The sequence below is a fragment of the Hibiscus syriacus genome, unplaced genomic scaffold, assembly GCF_006381635.1.
Source record: "Hibiscus syriacus cultivar Baekdansim isolate YM2019G1 unplaced genomic scaffold, ASM638163v2 tig00017996_pilon, whole genome shotgun sequence".
Lineage (NCBI taxonomy): Eukaryota > Viridiplantae > Streptophyta > Magnoliopsida > Malvales > Malvaceae > Hibiscus > Hibiscus syriacus.
This window is the reverse complement of record NW_024062422.1, coordinates 488,115-506,014: the sequence shown is the minus strand read 5'-3', so window position 1 is coordinate 506,014 and position 17,900 is coordinate 488,115. Positions and strand designations below refer to the sequence as shown.

Genomic DNA, 17,900 nt, shown 5'->3' with positions numbered 1-17,900 from the left:
AGACAAATGAAAAAGGAGGTTATCACCCGAATGTCCAGATTGTTGTTGATAAAATGGTATGTTCCTGTGAACATTCCTACTTTATTTATTTTCATCTTATTGTTATAGCACCATATGAGCTTTAATCCTTTTAATATTTTGAATATGAATATTTGCTTTCACTATAGAAAGAGATGCAGAAGTCAGAAACTTTAGGAGAGGTCAGTTGTGGAACAAATGACATGCTTACCCAAGCCTTAGGTACCCAGGAACAATGTGGGCGTGTACGAGGGATGGGCAAATTTGTAAGGCCACACCAATACTTTGTCTTACCCAATACCGTGAAGAAATACTTAGATGGTGAGAAGAAAAAGTTTGAAAAAAGGTTCAACCAAATTGAAGGTGCAATAGAGAAACTACAAAAAGGGATGAATCATGCTTCTGAAGGCGCAAGTTGCCAAGGGTGGGGCAAAGTAGATTTTGAAGACAACCCACCCGAGGAATTACTTGTAAGTCTTATTAAATTATAGTATGAATTAAATGTAAGTCTTGACTACAACTAATATCAGTTTAATTTGTAGGATACTTCCTGTTATCTTGCGATTGATATTGCCTCCAATATAGTTGCCAAAGGAACAATAGTGAAGCACAATGATCTATCAGGTATTACAAAAAATCAGTTTTCTTTTTGACTTTTTAGAATATTGTATCTTAGTAATAACTTTATATAACCGGTGAAAACATTGAAGTAATGATGGAAATGAGTGTGCAAGGAGACGCGTTACTACCGTTTCCACTAGATGAGGAGTTCATTTACAAGGTTAAAGATGCAGTGGGGTTCATAGTGAAGTGGCCTAGACATCTAGTCATTCGATACTCTGATTTGGTAATATTTTCATTTATTTAAAGAAATTATATATGTCTAATTTAAATGATATCTTTATATTTGTTTTTGTAAGAAAAAGTGTTGGCGTTTATGGGAAAAAAATGTGTGAACGGAGATGAAGTAGAAAGTAATAAAGGAAAAAGATGACAAAGAGAACTTGTTGAAAAAAGAAGAGGGGAAAGGAGAAGGGACACCAAATAGGGAAAAAGAGAAAGAAAAGGAAGAGGGTAAAGGAGAAGGGACACCGCAAAGGAAAAAGGAATAGGAGAAAGAATAAGGGACACCGAATAGGGAAAGAAAGAAAGAAAGGGAGGAGGGAACACCGCAAAGGAGGAGGACGAGAGCACAAATGAGGACAAGGTTAAGAGTTGAAAGCAACCGTGTTTTGAAAGTGTTTGCACGTATGGTTGATATACAACTTAAAAATGCGGAGTCCGTGAAAGTGCAATGTGAAGACGATATGTTTGGGTACGAGAGTTTCACGTATTTAACTTGAGAAGATTTTGAAGTGGTTTTTACTGTGGATGAGATGACCGGTTCTGCGATTACTTGTTATATGATGTAAGTGCATAATTTTAATTTTATTAAAACACAATATATTTAATCATCGTACTTGTCTAATGTTAATATATAGGTACTTGTTTGAGGAAATCAAGAATGGGCCAAAAAGAGATCATGGAATTTGTTTTATGAGCCCGTCTGCAATCTCGCCATCAGGACGTAAGGCAAAATTCAAAAATAGCGATGAGGCAATTCGAAGCGTTGCAGACCGATTATCTCTAAGAAGGACAATGACATCGTCCTAGTGCCATATAATCCCGGGTTTGTTTTTTCATTTGATTATCAATATATTTTAGTAACTTAATTTGGTTTTTCGTTTTTATAGAAGACATTGGGTGTTGGCGGTGATAGATATGAAAGCAACAAGTTGTTATTATCTTGATTCCTTAGGGCCCACCAATGTCCATCAGCAGTTGAAGCAAGTTATTGATGCGTAAGTAACATAAATTATCGAAACATTATAGTATATTCTTTGATATATTTCATCAATTTTATAGGGCAATGAAATTGTGCAATGCTCAAAGTGGATCTAACAAAAGGGTTAGCCTCAATTGGATCAATGTTTTGGTGAGGACTTCAAACGATCATTCCTTGTTTAAATTGCACCTTTCATTTTGACTAATCGTTTATTGTAAACTGTTTGTAGTGTCCCCGTCAGTCGGGAGGTACCGAGTGTGGATATTATGTTTGTAAGTTCATGAAAGAGATAGTCGAGAACGGACTTCAAGTGCTGGTCAATAAGAATGTAAGCAAACTTTTCTGATACACATCTGTCATATCATAGATACACATTAGTCATACAACTATCATATGGACTTGAAGTAGGATGATATTATTGGAAATTCATCTACGATAACATCTTGTCTATTCATATTAATAAGAATTGTCATGCTCTTTTTATTTCTACTGAAAAACTCATAGTTAGATGCTATTCTAGACTTCTAGTTATCACCTTATAGTTTGAAATGTTCTTTTATTTTGATGATTCACGTTTCTGTATGGAATGGAGGTTATCGTTTATAATTTAAAACAAACTTAAAAATATTGTGAATTTAACTTAGTGAAAGATTACATTGATGGTAAACTTCTTGTTATTTGCTTTTATATATTGATAGATTCTGTTGTATGTAATGAGTGAATTCTTGAATCTAATTACACGTTTTAAGCATGTGGTAATCGATACTATTTGTCGATATATGAATCAATGTCTAAAGGAACAATTTGAAATGTTCGGTGGAGTTGTGAAAGCATTTGACACGTACTAGCACTTAAAATCCAAAATTTGATTTTGTCAAGTACTATAGACGTAACAAGGACTCTCTTGTGGTTATTATTTGTGATGATATTGTTGTGAACAAAGTTGGAATTTTTTATAATGCTATTGATTTTATGACTTTGCATAATGTTATTATGCTTCAAAGAATGCATATGTAAAATTGGTCATTTTAGTACTCTTTAATAGTTCATTATATACTTCACTTTAAATAAGTATAAATTATATACTTATTTCATATTTTTTACTTAGGTTGGCGATGGGAAAGAAGAATACACGGATGATGACATTGATGATATTTGCAAAGAATGTGTATCTTATGTGGCAAACTTTATTATGCCTTGATATTTTGTATCGACATATGATTAATACAATATTTTTGATAACTAAATGTAAATATATTGTATGCAAATGGATTGCTTATATATAATATGGTACATATATTTAGTATTATGAGGCATTCAATGTGATTTAGTTTGATTATTTGTCAATCTACAATATATATATATATATATATATATATATATATATATATATAATTTCCGAATTACAATCACGACACGCGAACGTTTGTCGTCTTTTTAAATGACGTGTGCTTCAATGACACGCAATGTAAGTCATATATGCGTGTCATAAATTTATGACACACAAATGTATGTCAAGCAAATTTATGACGGGGGCTTCAATGACGCGCAATGTAAGTCATACATGCGTGTCATAAATTTATGACGCACAAATGTGTGTCATCTTAATTTATGACGGGGGCTTTAATGACGCGCAATGTAAGTCATACATGCGTGTCATAAATTTATGACGCACAAATGTGTGTCATATTAATTTATGACGGGGGCTTCAATGACGCGCAATGTAAGTCATACATGTGCATCATAAATACGCGTCATAAATGAGCGTCATAAATGCGCGTCATAGATTTATGACACACAATTGCCCGTCATAAAAAATTCATGTCGGTGGCTTCAACGACAGGCATTTGTGTGTCATCCGCACCCATAGATGACGCGCAATGTGCGCCATTAAAGGGTATTTTTCTTGTAGTGTTTCAGACAATATGCACAGAGATTGAGGGATTTAGCTGTGCAAGTTCATAACCCTGAAGGCTCCTTACTTCGGGCACCTGGTTGCAATCATATCTGAAAATTTTTCTGACTTAGTTATGGTCGGGGAGATGATAGAAATGGCCATAAAACAAGGCAAAATCGAGGGAGGAGAATCAAGCAAGAAACCTCCTATGAAGAAGAGGGATGGAGAGATTAATAACATCAACACCTACAACGCTAACAAAGGTGTTACAATCTCTAACTCAAAAATAACTGCAACTTTACTGTCATGTACTTATGGACAAAATTCGAGGGAACCTAGGAAAGAAAGGAAAAAAGAGCATTTCGATCCTATTCCCATGACGTACAAAGAACTGTATCAATAACTCTTTCACACTCATGTAGTGTCACCATACCCGGTGGAACCTTTGAAGCCCCCATACCCCATGTGGTATGATGAGAATGCTCATTACGAATATTAGGGTGGCGTACCGGGGCACACTATTGAGAATTGTCTCGTCTTCAAAAGGATCGTGTAAAGAATGTGCAACAAGAATTGGACCCACTTCAACTCAGGAGCACCAAATGTTGCACAAAATCCTTTTCCTAATCATCAAGAGACTGGGATTAATGCAGTCACTAAAGAGAAAGGAAGGAAAGTTAAAACTGGTGTTTCTGAAATAAGTCTCATTTGGCTTGGGTATGGAGACAGATGGTGAAAGCAGGGTTTCTTGCACCACATTTTGATACATCAACGAGTGGATATGGTAACCAATGTCGTTACCACAATGAAAAAGGGCACGAGGTGCAAGATTGCTCGGAGTTTAAAGCTTTGATCCAACTCATGATGGATAGGAATAAGCTGGAATTCTATAAAGAAGTCCAAGACTATCCGAAAGTAGATGTTTGTGTTACCGGAGCATCATCCAAAATCGGATATTGCAGGGGTCTTCCTTTGGTAATTACCCCTAAAGTAAATATAGTAGATAAAACACAAGCAAAGGAGGTGATCACAACACCCGACCTTTTTCCTACAAGGATAGCAGACAAGTGTCTTGGAAGTATGAATGCCAAGTAAGCACCCTGAAGGAAGATGACAACAAAGTGGGGCATGCCGTGGGAAAAAGCTACTCCCAAGAGGCTAAGTCCCCCCAGAGACCACTTGAACCCTTCAAAGGGGACGTTCTGGAAATAAACGAGTCAATAAAAGACGAAGAAGCTATAGAGTTTCTGAAAATTTTAAAGCACAACGAGTACAACATCGTGGAACAATTACATAGCATGTCAGTACGTATTTCAATGTTGGCACTGCTGCTAAGTTCAGAGGCACACGTGTGACAACTATCGTTTCGATGTCAAAATAAATTCCTTCTTCTCGGATAATAATTAAAGGAAAATTCATAGCGTAGAGAAGTAGGGTCGAATCCACAAGGACTTGAAAAATTCTTAATTTAATGTTTGATTGGTCTATGGAAGGCGTGAAAGATAGTAGAATGGGGGGTTTTGGGTAGAATGAGATTTAAACAGTAATAAAGACGATTAAATAAAGCAATTGAAGTAAAAATAGGAGAAATAAGGTTGTGAATAAATACTGTGAAAATAGCCTCAAGCTTCGCTTTGACTCAATTTCCGTAGATCATCGAATAAGATTTTCTCTTCGGGATTCACGTCGGTTACTTTGTCTACAAGGTTTATCCTTGCGACTCTATCTTGTATACTGAATACCCAAGGCAATCTTTGATTCCGGCTTCGGTAATTGATTCTAACAACATCAATTGTTTTAGATCAATTACCGTTTAAGTTCGTGGCGTCCGACTCGGATTGTTGCTTCTATAACCGTCAATTCCGATCTCAAATCCCTCTTGGCGAAGCTATCTCGCCAAGTGTGTTCCCAGGAAGTCGAATTGCTTTCTATAAGCCGAATCTTCCTCCCACACGTTTAATCGCAACAACCTCTTGACCAAAGTCAATCTTTGATTTTGAAAATTGTTTTGATTTTGAAAAATAAGCACAGAGATTGAGAGAGATATTCTGAAGATATTAAGGGACCGTTTCAATTCTCCCATTGGAATTGAATCATCGCGACAGCTCTCGGCTTATGAAAAGTTTAGCTAAGCATGACAAAAGTCATACTTAGCATAAAAATAAAACTTGAAAATAAAGAAAAATAAAAAGAACTTGAAAAGGAAAAGAGAAAACTTTTATAAAAACTAGAGAGAAAAGAAGAATGTATTCTGAATGATGAGTTTAGGCTTACCCCAAGTGGGTATTTATAGCCTCTCAAAGCCTAAAGGATAAGCAAATAAAATAATAAAATAATACAAAAGATAATTGTTTTTAAATTTAAATTCAAACTTAAACTAGTCTCCTAATGCAACTCTGCTCGTCAATCTTCCAGAAGGCGTGCAGACGAAGTCTTCTAGAAACCGCCGCTGACTGGACCTTCTAGAAACTGCCACGTCAGACCGCGTCGTGCCCAGAGTCGTGCCCATGTCTCCAGCCGTGACCAAATAATAAAAAAAATGCAGAATTTGCCCGTTTTATCACTAATTCTGGAAAGTAAGGACTTGCACGAAAATAGGCATAACACAACCAAATCAGCAGTAATAACTCCACAAAATCGAAGAAATAACGAACAAAGATTAACGATTCTGAACACTCATCAAATTCCCCCTCACTTATCTCATGCTTATCCTCAAGTATGATTAACCAAATCAGTCAAAAACTTCATTAAACGTTCTTTGTCAAGTTTCATATTCAAGAAAGCAAGGTAGAGACCACAATAACTATTCAAGTTAAGAAATCAATCAATTGAACATCACCAATTGGAACAAGTTAAGTGCAATTGTAATATCCATTCATTCATTAATTTCAATGTTCATAACTCAACACCTTACCGGGATTCACTCAAATCACTCAATGTGTTTGGGGTAAAGAAACGCTCAATGTCAGAATTGACACGGTATTACCATAAGCCTACAAGTAAATCAAATCTCCACTACTAATAAGAACAAAATGCATAAATCAAAGGGTCTTTTATTGGTTGTAACGGGGCTTAGGTAAAGGTGGAAAAAAGGCTAAATATATGGCTAAAAATTTCAAGGCAAGGAACTAACAAATATTAATCTCAATTCCATCAAAACATTAAGCACAACAAGATAAAAAACACGACATATCAAACAACAAATTTCTTATTGAAATGCATTTTTTTCTCTTTGTTGTTTTGTTTTCCAATTTTTTTTTTCATGTCTTTTTTTCTATTTTTCTTTCGAACAGCTTCTTCTTCTTTTTTTCGAACTGCTATTTTTTTTTTCATTCAACATTTTTTCGATGGAGAATACAATGGTAAAATCATTCACTTGCCCTGAAAAAGGTGGAAAAGAGGGATAAAATAAAAGGCTCGGGTTTATGAACATGGTGAAAATCAAAGAAGCGGGAATAGGCTCAAAAGTGGTTAACTAAGGGGAAAATGCATGGGTAGGCTATTTAGTGGGGAAACGGAATGGTTAATCCTAAGGTGCCCAAATCATCTTTAAGCATAATGTTCATATGTAATCTCGACAGTATTAAACATGCAGGTTCTAGAATACCAATGCCAAATTCGACACACTCAGTCAAACAAAATGAGAGCGAAAATGATATGCTCGTAAAGGCTCAAATCTCACCAAATTATTTCATGCATTGAGCTAATCACATTTCAACCAACGAAGTCATGAAATATCACAAAAACACCAACTTGTCACAATTCATGCTATTCGCTATCAAGAACATTCTAACTTAAATAATCATGTGTTCCCAAACAAGCATAGCGTTCCAAAAAATTTTCAACAAGACAAAGACAATCAATGAAATTTCCAACCAATTCAACCAACACATACTAGATTCAAAACATAAAGATAAGCAAAGAGAAATTCAATCCTACACTCTACTCCCCCTCACTTAAAGCGTTTTGCCTCAAAACGAAAAATTAAAATACAAGAGAAGGAATAGAGTACTCCCCTGATCTAGTGTCGACCACAGCCACAACCACGGTGGAATGCGCTAGGACAGTGAAGTGGGCTGCTCGGTTTGATGCCGTAAACTGGAAACATTATCAGGTGGTGTCGCCGGTGGAAAACCAGCATCTAAATCCCCTGTAAAACCATAAACGGGATAATATATTAGTAATGGATGAATGAAATTATAGTCGAAATTTACCTCTGGAGTATTTTCTAAATCGCCGAATGCATCGAACAGGAAAGAGGCGGTGAATGCGAACGCCGAACGGTACGATGTGGTCGGAGTGTTTGGTGCTGGCCTCAGCATCATTGTGTTGTTGGTACCTCATGTGCACCATCGTGGATGGAGGGGATGGAACACGTTAGCAAGACGTAGTAAAGGGGTTTGAATGAGAAGTGCTCTTCGTTGATGCCGCCGGTGGTGGGTCGAACAAGGGGCGAAGGTTTTGCGTGCTTTGGGAGGGGAGGGGTGTTCTGTTATGGAGAAGATGAAGGGAGGAATTTTGGTTGAATTGGGTTTAAAATTGGTTCCTGCCGTGGGTTGTAGAGTTGGAAGTAAATGAGGACTTTTGGTTGTTCTGTAATTTAGAAAAAGGTAGACTTAAAAATTGAAAAGGTAATTGAAAATGATAAGGTGGGGTCCATGGTCAAAGTAAGATAAAAGAGGGAAGGGGGTAAGGTGGGCGGTAGAAGATAACAAAAGGGGGAAAGAAAAAAAATGGGGTTTGCTAACGTGCGTCGGCCCCTCTATGGGTTTTGCTAACGTGCACCGTTTAGTTACACGGTGCGCATGACTTGAGGCTCTTTTTTTCTGCTCAATTCGATCGTGTACTTCTCAATGGACTCCTAAATTAACACTGTTCGAATCATAATTCCGTAATTTCTCGCCGTTTAAGTTTGAATAAAAATATTTGGTTCCTGCAAAATAAAAATAAAAATTAAATTAAACATGCTTGAATGAATAAAAATAAAATGAAACAAAAAGTAAAGATAAAAATAAAAAATATAACGGAATTGAAAACAATGGGTTGCCTCCCATGAAGCGCTTTTGTTTAACGTCGTTAGCTCGACGACCTGATTCAAACTACAGGTTCCGTGACAGACACTTCCACTTCATTCGCTTTTTCCAACTAAGAAATTCCTTATGAGAAATTTGAAAATTCCCACAAAGATTTCTTCGGATATTTCCCAATTTTAAAATCTTGTCCAGAAGAATGGCCGTCAAAACATCAAAAAATGATTTCTTCAAATGGCTCCTTAATGATTTTGACTTAATTTTTGGTGCCTGCAAAAAGGAAGGTAAATCTGTAGTTTTTAAAGGAGTTAAGATCAAATTTGAATCAAGAACTGAAATATTTTTCAACTCCCTTATGTCGTCTTTTTTATCATCCGAGTCCTTGCATAAATCATCAACCAAGTTAGATTTACCATCAACAAGTTCAAAAATGCCAACAAAATTAATACTATGAACGTTATCCGGATATCTCATTGCTTTATAAACATCAAATTTTAAGATCTCACCGTCGAACTCCATAGTAAGAATACCGCTTCGAACATCAATTTTTGCATTTGCCGTGCTCAGAAAGGGACGACCGAGGAGGATTTCAGAACCAATGTTGCTACGATCATTTTCCATATCAATCACATAAAAATCAGCAGGGAACATTAAGTTTTCTACCTCCACTAGAACATTTTCTATGAGTCCTTCAGGATAAATTATTGATTTGTCGGCTAGCTGAAGTGTAACTCTCATCTCCTTCAAAGGCTTGGTGGAAATTAAATTATAGACGGAGAGAGGCATTACATTGATAGAGGCACCTAGATCGCACATAGCTCGCTTGATTTTAACCTCACCAATTTTACAAGGTATTGAAAACATACCTTGGTCTTTATACTTCGGTGGAAGCGGTCGTTGGAAAACTTCTGAGACGCTCGCGCCTAAATCCACTTTCTCGACCCCGGTAAGCTTCTTTTTAGTCGTACAGAGATCCTTCAGAAACCGGCAATACCTTGGAACTTTCCGGATAACTTCGAGGAGAGGTATGTTAACTTCCACCTTCCGAAGTACGTCTAATATTTCCTTTTCCTCAGCTTTTTTATCCTTTTTAACTAACCTTGATGGAAAAGGCAGTGACACGTCGTAGGGAGATGGCTTCGGATTGTCCATTTGTTCTTCATCGTTCTCTTTCTGGGATCCTGCGTCAACTGCTTCTTCTTCCCTTTGGGAGTTCGAATCTTCTTCTTTCTTCCGGGATCTTGCACTTACCTCCTTTGGGTCTGGTTGTTCAACAATTGTACCGCTTCGGAGGGTGATGGCGCTAACATTCTCTATTAGATTCGGTTCAGTTTGTGATGATAGCCTCCTTTGTGACTCTAATCTCCCCACGGTTTGAGCCAGTTGGCTCAATTGCTTGTCCATCTCTTGGAAGTGGGCTTCAGTTCGAGTCTGGAATTTCTCCTGGGATAGTGCTAACCTCTCGACAATCGATTCTAATGATGACTTCTGCGGTTGTTGCGGTGGTGGAGGTCTCGCTTGATAGCCTTGATTCGGTCTCGGGTTTTGCGCATAACTGAAGTTCGGATGATCCCTCCATACTGGGTTGTATGTATTACCATGAAGATTATAAGCTCTTTGGGGAGGTCGCGGAAATTTTCCGACTGCGTTCACTTGAGCTGTTGCGTCATCTTGAATCAGTGGACAACCGTCTGTTGGATGATCAGGTAGTGAACATATTCCACATACTCGATTTTGTCCTGTCTTTCCTGCAACAAGAGAGTTTACGACTTCAGTTAACATATCTATTTTACTTTCCAAGGAAGATGAACTTATCTCATGAACCCTTCGAGAAGGTTCATTATTTGCGCGGAACTGTTGGGAATTTGCAGCCATCGTCGATATTAAGTCTCTAGCCTCGGTAGGAGTCATATTCACCAAGGCTCCACCGCTAGCAGCATCGATCATCTTCATTTCCAGGGGGAGATAATCCTTCATAGAAGTATTGAATGAGTGTTTGTTCAGTTAGCCCATGTTGTGGGCAACTAGAACACAACTTCTTAAACCGCTCCCAGTAGTCGTAGAGCGACTCTCCATCAAGTTGCTTGATTCCAAGTATTCTCCTTCGTAGTTCACTTACTTTTGCCGCAGGGAAAAACCTGTCAAGAAAAAGACGAGTCATATTAGCCCATGTAGTAACAGAATTAGGAGGAAGATAAAATAACCACTCCTTAGCCGAGTCGGCTAAGGAAAAAGGGAAAGCTCTAAGTTTTATTTGGTCCTCGGTTACTCCCTGTGGTGTCATGCTAGAGCAGACCATGTGAAATTCTTTGAGATGTTTGTGTGGATCCTCGTTTGGCAATCCGCGGAATATAGGGAGGAGATGAATAAGGCCAGTTTTCAATTGGTATGGAGTTTCGCCTTGGGGAAAATCAATGCACATAGGCCCTTGTTCAGTGGGTGCCGCGGCTAACTCCCGAATAGTAGGTTCGGCCATTGGATTTGTATTACCTGAATTTGATCTTTCTTCTGGATCTAATTGTTGTCTCCTTCTTTCCCGAAGTGTCTGTGCGTGGAGTCTACTAGCTTCAGCTTCGATCTCCGGGTTGTACTCCACTAATGTGCCCGGATTAGTCCTGGTCATAAATCAAAAACAAACAAAAATTAGTAACTTTGGCGAAGTCCCCGGCAACGGCGCCAATTTGACAACTGTCGTTTCGATGTCAAAATAAATTCCTTCTTCTCGGATAATAATTAAAGGAAAATTCGTAGCGTAGAGAAGTAGGGTCGAATCCACAAGGACTTGAAAAATTCTTAATTTAATGTTTGATTGGTCTATGGCAGGCATGAAAGATAGTAGAATGGGGGGTTTTGGGTAGAATGAGATTTAAACAGTAATAAAGACGATTAAATAAAGCAATTGAAGTAAAAATAGGAGAAATAAGGTTGTGAATAAATACTGTGAAAATAGCCTCAAGCTTCGCTTTGACTCAATTTCCGTAGATCATCGAATAAGATTTTCTCTTCGGGATTCACGTCGGTTACTTTGTCTACAAGGTCTATCCTTGCGACTCTATCTTGTATACCGAATACCCAAGGCAATCTTTGATTTCGGCTTCGGTAATTGATTCTAACAACATCAATTGTTGTAGATCAATTACCGTCTAAGTTCGTGGCGTCCGACTCGGATTGTTGCTTCTATAACCGTCAATTACGATCTCAAATCCCTCTTGGCGAAGCTATCTCGCCAAGTGTGTTCCCAGGAAGTCGAATTGCTTTTTATAAGTCGAATCTTCCTCCCACACGTTTAATCGCAACAACCTCTTGACCAAAGTCAATCTTTGATTTTGAAAATTGTTTTGATTTTGAAAAATAAGCGCAGAGATTGAGAGAGATATTCCGAAGATATTAAGGGACCGTTTCAATTCTCCCGTTGGAATTGAATCATCGCGACAGCTCTCGGCTTATGAAAAGTTTAGCTAAGCATGACAAAAGTCATACTTAGCATAAAAATAAAACTTGAAAATAAAGAAAAATAAAAAGAACTTGAAAAGGAAAAGAAAAAAACTTTTATAAAAACTAGAGAGAAAAGAAGAATGTATTCTGAATGATGAGTTTAGGCTTACCCCAAGTGGGTATTTATAGCCTCTCAAAGCCTAAATGATAAGCAAATAAAATAATAATAAAATAATACAAAAGATAATTGTTTTTAAATTTAAATTCAAACTTAAACTAGTCTCCTAATGCAACTCTGCTCGTCAATCTTCCAGAAGGCGTGCAGACGAAGTCTTCTAGAAACCGCCGCTGACTGGACCTTCTAGAAACTGCCACGTCAGACTGCGTCGTGCCAGAGTCGTGCCCATGTGTCCAACCATGACCAAATAAGAAAAAAATGCAGAATTCACCCGTTTTATCACTAATTCTGGAAAGTAAGGACCTGCACGAAAATAGGCATAACACAACCAAATCAGCAGTAATAACTCCACAAAATCGAAGAAATAACGAACAAAGATTAACGATTCTGAACACTCATCAACGTGGATGCACTTTTGAAGGTCCTAAATCAGACGTTTGTGCCACAAGACATACCGGTCAGCATGATGGATCGACTGGTTAACAATATTCAAGCTGATAATCTCATCTCCTTTTCTGATGATGAGATTCCGTCTGGAGGAAGAGGTCGAGCTAAGGCATTACAATCACCACTCATTGCAAGGGGCACACCTTATCGAGTGTGTTAATTGAAAATGGTTCAACCCTTAATGTGATGCCTTTGGTTACGTTGAAAAGGCTTCCAATGGATACTTCCCACATGAGAACATGTCAGAACGTGGTCTGAGCATTTGACGGGACCAAGAGGGAGGTAATCGGTTTGAAGTGTCTTTAACCATCAGACCTGCTACTTACAATATTGAATTCTTGGTAATGGATATCATGCCTTCCTACAACTGCCATTTGGGAAGGCCTTGGATCCATCAAGCTGGAGCAGTACCATCTACGCTGCACCAGAAAGTCAAGTTTGTCATTGATGGGGCTCTTGTAATTGTTAATGCTGAAGAAGATATTGTGGCGAGTGTGACCACTGATGCCCCATACATAGAAGTGAATGATGAAGCGGTAGAATGTTCATTCCGCTCTTTAGAGTTTTTGAATGCCACCTTTGTGGCTGAAGGAGGAAAGATTGCCAAACCCAGGCTCCCTGAATGCACTAAAATGGAGATCAAACAAACCTTGAGAAGAGGTACCAAGATAAGAAGAAGATTTGGGAGTCTGTTGCAAGGAAAGATCAATCCCGTCCTTCCTATAACAAAGTTAGACCAGTTCAGGCTAGGTTTTCAGCCCAGCCAACAACAGAAGAGGAAGGAAATTCAGAAAAGACGAGAAAGAAGATTGGCCAGATTAAACGGGAACGAATTTTAGGGGGAACCCATGGTTTTCCCACCTCTTTACAACACGCTTAAATCTGCTGGTTATGTGTTTGAGACCACCTTACCAGATTGGGAAGCTGCTTTGAAAGATTTGAGTATCAACGCCATAATCACAGAAAATGCTGAAGATGCGGATAGATCCGGAATCCGCCCATTGCCAACCGGGTTTGTGCTTGGCAACTGGACGGCTAAAGAACTACCTGTGATTTTCAAATTTCTTTCAAAGTAATACTCAAACTATCCCTATTCACCTATACCCGGGGCAAAATGTGATCTTTTGTACGGGTGAATAAATATTTTTTAAAATCAATAAAAGATGCAATTTCTTTCATGGAAAACATTTTTCTTACTTCATTTCATCTTCTTTTGAATGTAATTTTTCGATGCATGAACCAGGCCAAGTTTGGATTTGGACTATCCAGCGTGTTCTGAGATCATGGATGACAAAGGCAGGCAAGACGGGCATCTTACAGTGAACTATGAATTTGTGGATTGTGGTGATGATCCTACAATTCGTCTCTATCATGCACTATAATATTTAACCTTAAATTTCATTTTAAACCTCAGATCCCCCACTTGGTTTCATGATCAACATATTAGATAAATAAATAAATATGCAGCTACTGCATGTAATAGCTACCTAGCTAGAAATGCTTGCTTGCTCTTCAGTTTGTAATAATGATCATCCTGTATAACAAGTGTACGTGGGATTCCTGATCACTGCTTAACTATCAACTCGTTTGCTTGCTTGTATGCATTACTCTCTATTGCAGCTCCCAAGGTCCATAATATCATAATTATCTAATTATAGCATAAGGCTCATTCATTATCTCCTCACTGCCAATTTAAGAATAATCTTAGTCATATTAAAAAGTCAAAATTGCCAATTTAAGTGAAATACTAAAGCATTCGTTGTTTCTTATTTTGTTGCAACAAGACATGAACTAACAGTATACGAGGCAAAAGGTGATATGATATGTTCTTTTTTCTATTTAATAAGACAGACTTTGCTAAGAAAAAAAATAGTATACCCTAATAATCTCTCTTTTAAAACTCCCATCAACAGTATGGCTCAAACATTCAACGTGCATCACTAATCATAATATCAAACAATAGTCGAAGCATAATAATAAGTTCAGAAAAAAAGCCCGAAAGAAATCTATTTTCAACAATTGCCCATCTTTATCCATTATTTTTTAATAAGAAATTGACAAAGACTGAAACACAATTGATTTAATCAAGTTCTAAATTGAGCCTCAGATGTTCAACGACTTGGGTAGTTTAATCAAAGAAAATACTCCAACTTGAAGCGATAAAACTTTGAAAGACAATGATTCACTGCTTCACGCCTGAGGAGATAGGATTTTAAAAGATAATTTACTCCACCAATCATAAGGGATGTTACATTGAAGGACTACTCACTTCAATCTTGAGGCGATTGTGCTTTGAAAGAGAGCTTGCTCCACTAATTTTTGACATAAAAGATGTTAAAAATGATGTTAAATGATTACTTGATAATCTTATACGCTTTAAGATTCATGAAAGGCTTTAAAACAAGTGATTAAAGACATTTTGAAGTGATTTCCTAAATCTTTTTATGAGTTTTTTGGGTATTAGTATCAATACTAGATGAATTTAGCCTTGAAATATAGGTTGTAAAGGGGTAAGTATCGATATCATTATGAAGTATCGATATTGTTCATACAATATCCATACTTACTTGGACAATATCGATACTAAATGATTCGTAGGATTTTAGTGTTCTATTTTAATATTGATACCCCTAATCCATTGTCGATACTCTTACTTCAGTACTGATAGTATTAAGTGAGCATATATATTTGAGAATTAATACTTCTTATTATTAAAATATTAGAAACACCTCTTGTTGTACCTCAATACCTTCAAATAACTTTAAAATGAGTAAATAAATTTATTAGGAGATCCTAATATTTGCAATGATTAAAATGAACTCAAGTGGTGAAAAATACCAAATTCTTAAAATTAATAATTATTTTTGAAGGTCTAAACTCGAAAGGTGAGTAAAGTACACTTAGGATTATTAATGGATCTCAAAAACACCAGAACACAAAACTCCCATCAACAATATGGCTCAAACATTCAACGTGCATCACCAATCATAATATCAAACAATAGTCGAAGCATAATAATACCAAGCCGAAAGAAATCTATTTTCAACAGTTGCCCATCTTTATCCATTATTTTTGTAATGACCCGGACAAGGCCCGGTTAGACGCTCGAATTTAGACCCAAATTCTTTTAATGAAAACCTTGGGACATTAGTATTAAATCAAATTGAATAAATTATAAGTAAATTAGTAAGCTCAAGGAAATCTTGAGAATAGATGATAAAAATAAGGGACTAAATGGGCAATTCACCCCTTTTTAAATAAAAATCTATCCTAAGCCTAAATATATTGAAAACTATGGTGGGTTCTAGAAGGGAGAGAGAAAAAGGAAAGTAATTTCATCTCCATTCCTCTTCCATCAATTGTTTTCCTCTTATTCCATCTATCTTCCTCATAAATGTGATTAAGGGTTAGGGATGGCAACGGGCCGGGTTCGGGCCGGGTATTGGTCCCCCCGTCCCCGTCCCCGTCCACGTTTAAAAAACCCGTACCCGTCCCCGCTTAAAAAACCGCGGGGATTTAAATGGGGATCCCCATCGGGTAATCGGGAAAAACCGCGGGGAAACGGGTATCCCCGTTTAGTATAAACGGTTATTTAAACGGGTATCGGGCCGGGTATCGGGTCGGGTATATATATTTAAATTAAATATATAAATATTATATATATTTTTTAATTTAAATTAAATTTATTAATATTATATATATATATATATATATAATAATTATTTTTAATATTTATCGGGCCGGGTATCGGGCCGGGTATCGGGGCGGGTAATCGGGTAATCGGGGCGGGGATTACCAAACCCGTCCCCGTCCCCGTCCCCGTTTAACATAAACGATTTTTCCCGTCCCCGTCCCCGTCCCCGTTTATCATCTCCGAACCCGACCCGTTTAATTCGGTTTTCGGTTTTCCCCGTCGGGTTCGGGTTTTTTTGCCATCCCTATTAAGGGTGAAGGCATGTGAATTAAGGTAAGAATCACAAATTGATAAGTGATTTATTTAGTTATTATTTTGTTTTTAAATTGCTTTGTAATCATTGGTTTTTGTGGCTTATTTGTTCGTTTTGATTCATTTTATGTGCATGACGCTATATTCTGGAAATTGCACTAAAAGGACAGAATTATGTAGTTTTTTCTTTCGGAATGAAAGCTGGATTAGTGGGCATGACTTTGGGCATGAAACATCTGACGAGACGATGACATCAGCACCTTCTAGAAGGTCCAGTCAGCAATTCTAGAAGAACGAATGGATCAGCCGCACGTTTCTGCAATTCAGATTTGAATTAAACTCATGTTTTAGGATATTATTTTAAATATTATATTTTATCTTATATTTGTTTTAGGTATTTTAGTTTAAATAGTTTAAAGTATATTAATTAGGATTTATTTTCTTTAATTTAGGATTATATTTACCTTGTTTTTAGGATTTTGATGGCTATAAATACCCTCTCAGGGTAAGCCTAGAAAGATATCTCTCAACAATTGAGAATTTACTCTTCTTCTTCTCTCTAGCTTTATAAAATTCTCTCTTCTATTTTCTTCCAAGTTTTTCATATTTTTTTTACTTTATTTTAAGTTTTTCAAATATGCTAAGAATGACTTTTGTCATGCTTAGCTAATTTTCTTTAAAGCTGAAGGCTAAAGCCATGACTCAATTCCAGACGTGAGAGTTGTAAGACACTTAAATCGCTTCGGATTTTTCTCTCTGTTTTCTGGGCTTATTTTCAAATCAAAACAATTTTCAAAACCAAAAATCGGTGTTGGTATGGATGTTGTTATGGTTAACGTGGGAGGAAGGATCGGCTTATTGAAGCACATTTGACTTCCTGTGAACACACTTAGCAAAATTGTTTGCTTAGAGGAAAGTGAGATCGGAATCAGTTATTGTTGAAACAACATAATCCGAGTCGGTAGCTTTTCGAACTTCAACGTTTTAATATTTACAACATTGTTGTTGCTTAGATCAACTCACAAACCAAAATTAAAAAATTACACTTGGATATTCAGTATATAAAGCATAGTCACAAGGATTTGTCCTTGTAGACAAGTAGCCGACGTGAATCTTGAAGTAAA

At 37.1% G+C, this 17,900-nt stretch overlaps 1 long non-coding RNA gene across 1 annotated transcript; it reads left to right on the top strand.

Moving 5' to 3' along the window:
- The first annotated feature begins 1,820 nt into the window (after positions 1-1,820).
- On the top strand, positions 1,821-2,108 carry LOC120209003. The gene is made up of 3 exons (XR_005524369.1): positions 1,821-1,859; positions 1,924-1,993; positions 2,073-2,108. It is a non-coding gene; the product is annotated as an uncharacterized LOC120209003 (long non-coding RNA).
- The last annotated feature ends 15,792 nt before the right edge of the window (positions 2,109-17,900 follow it).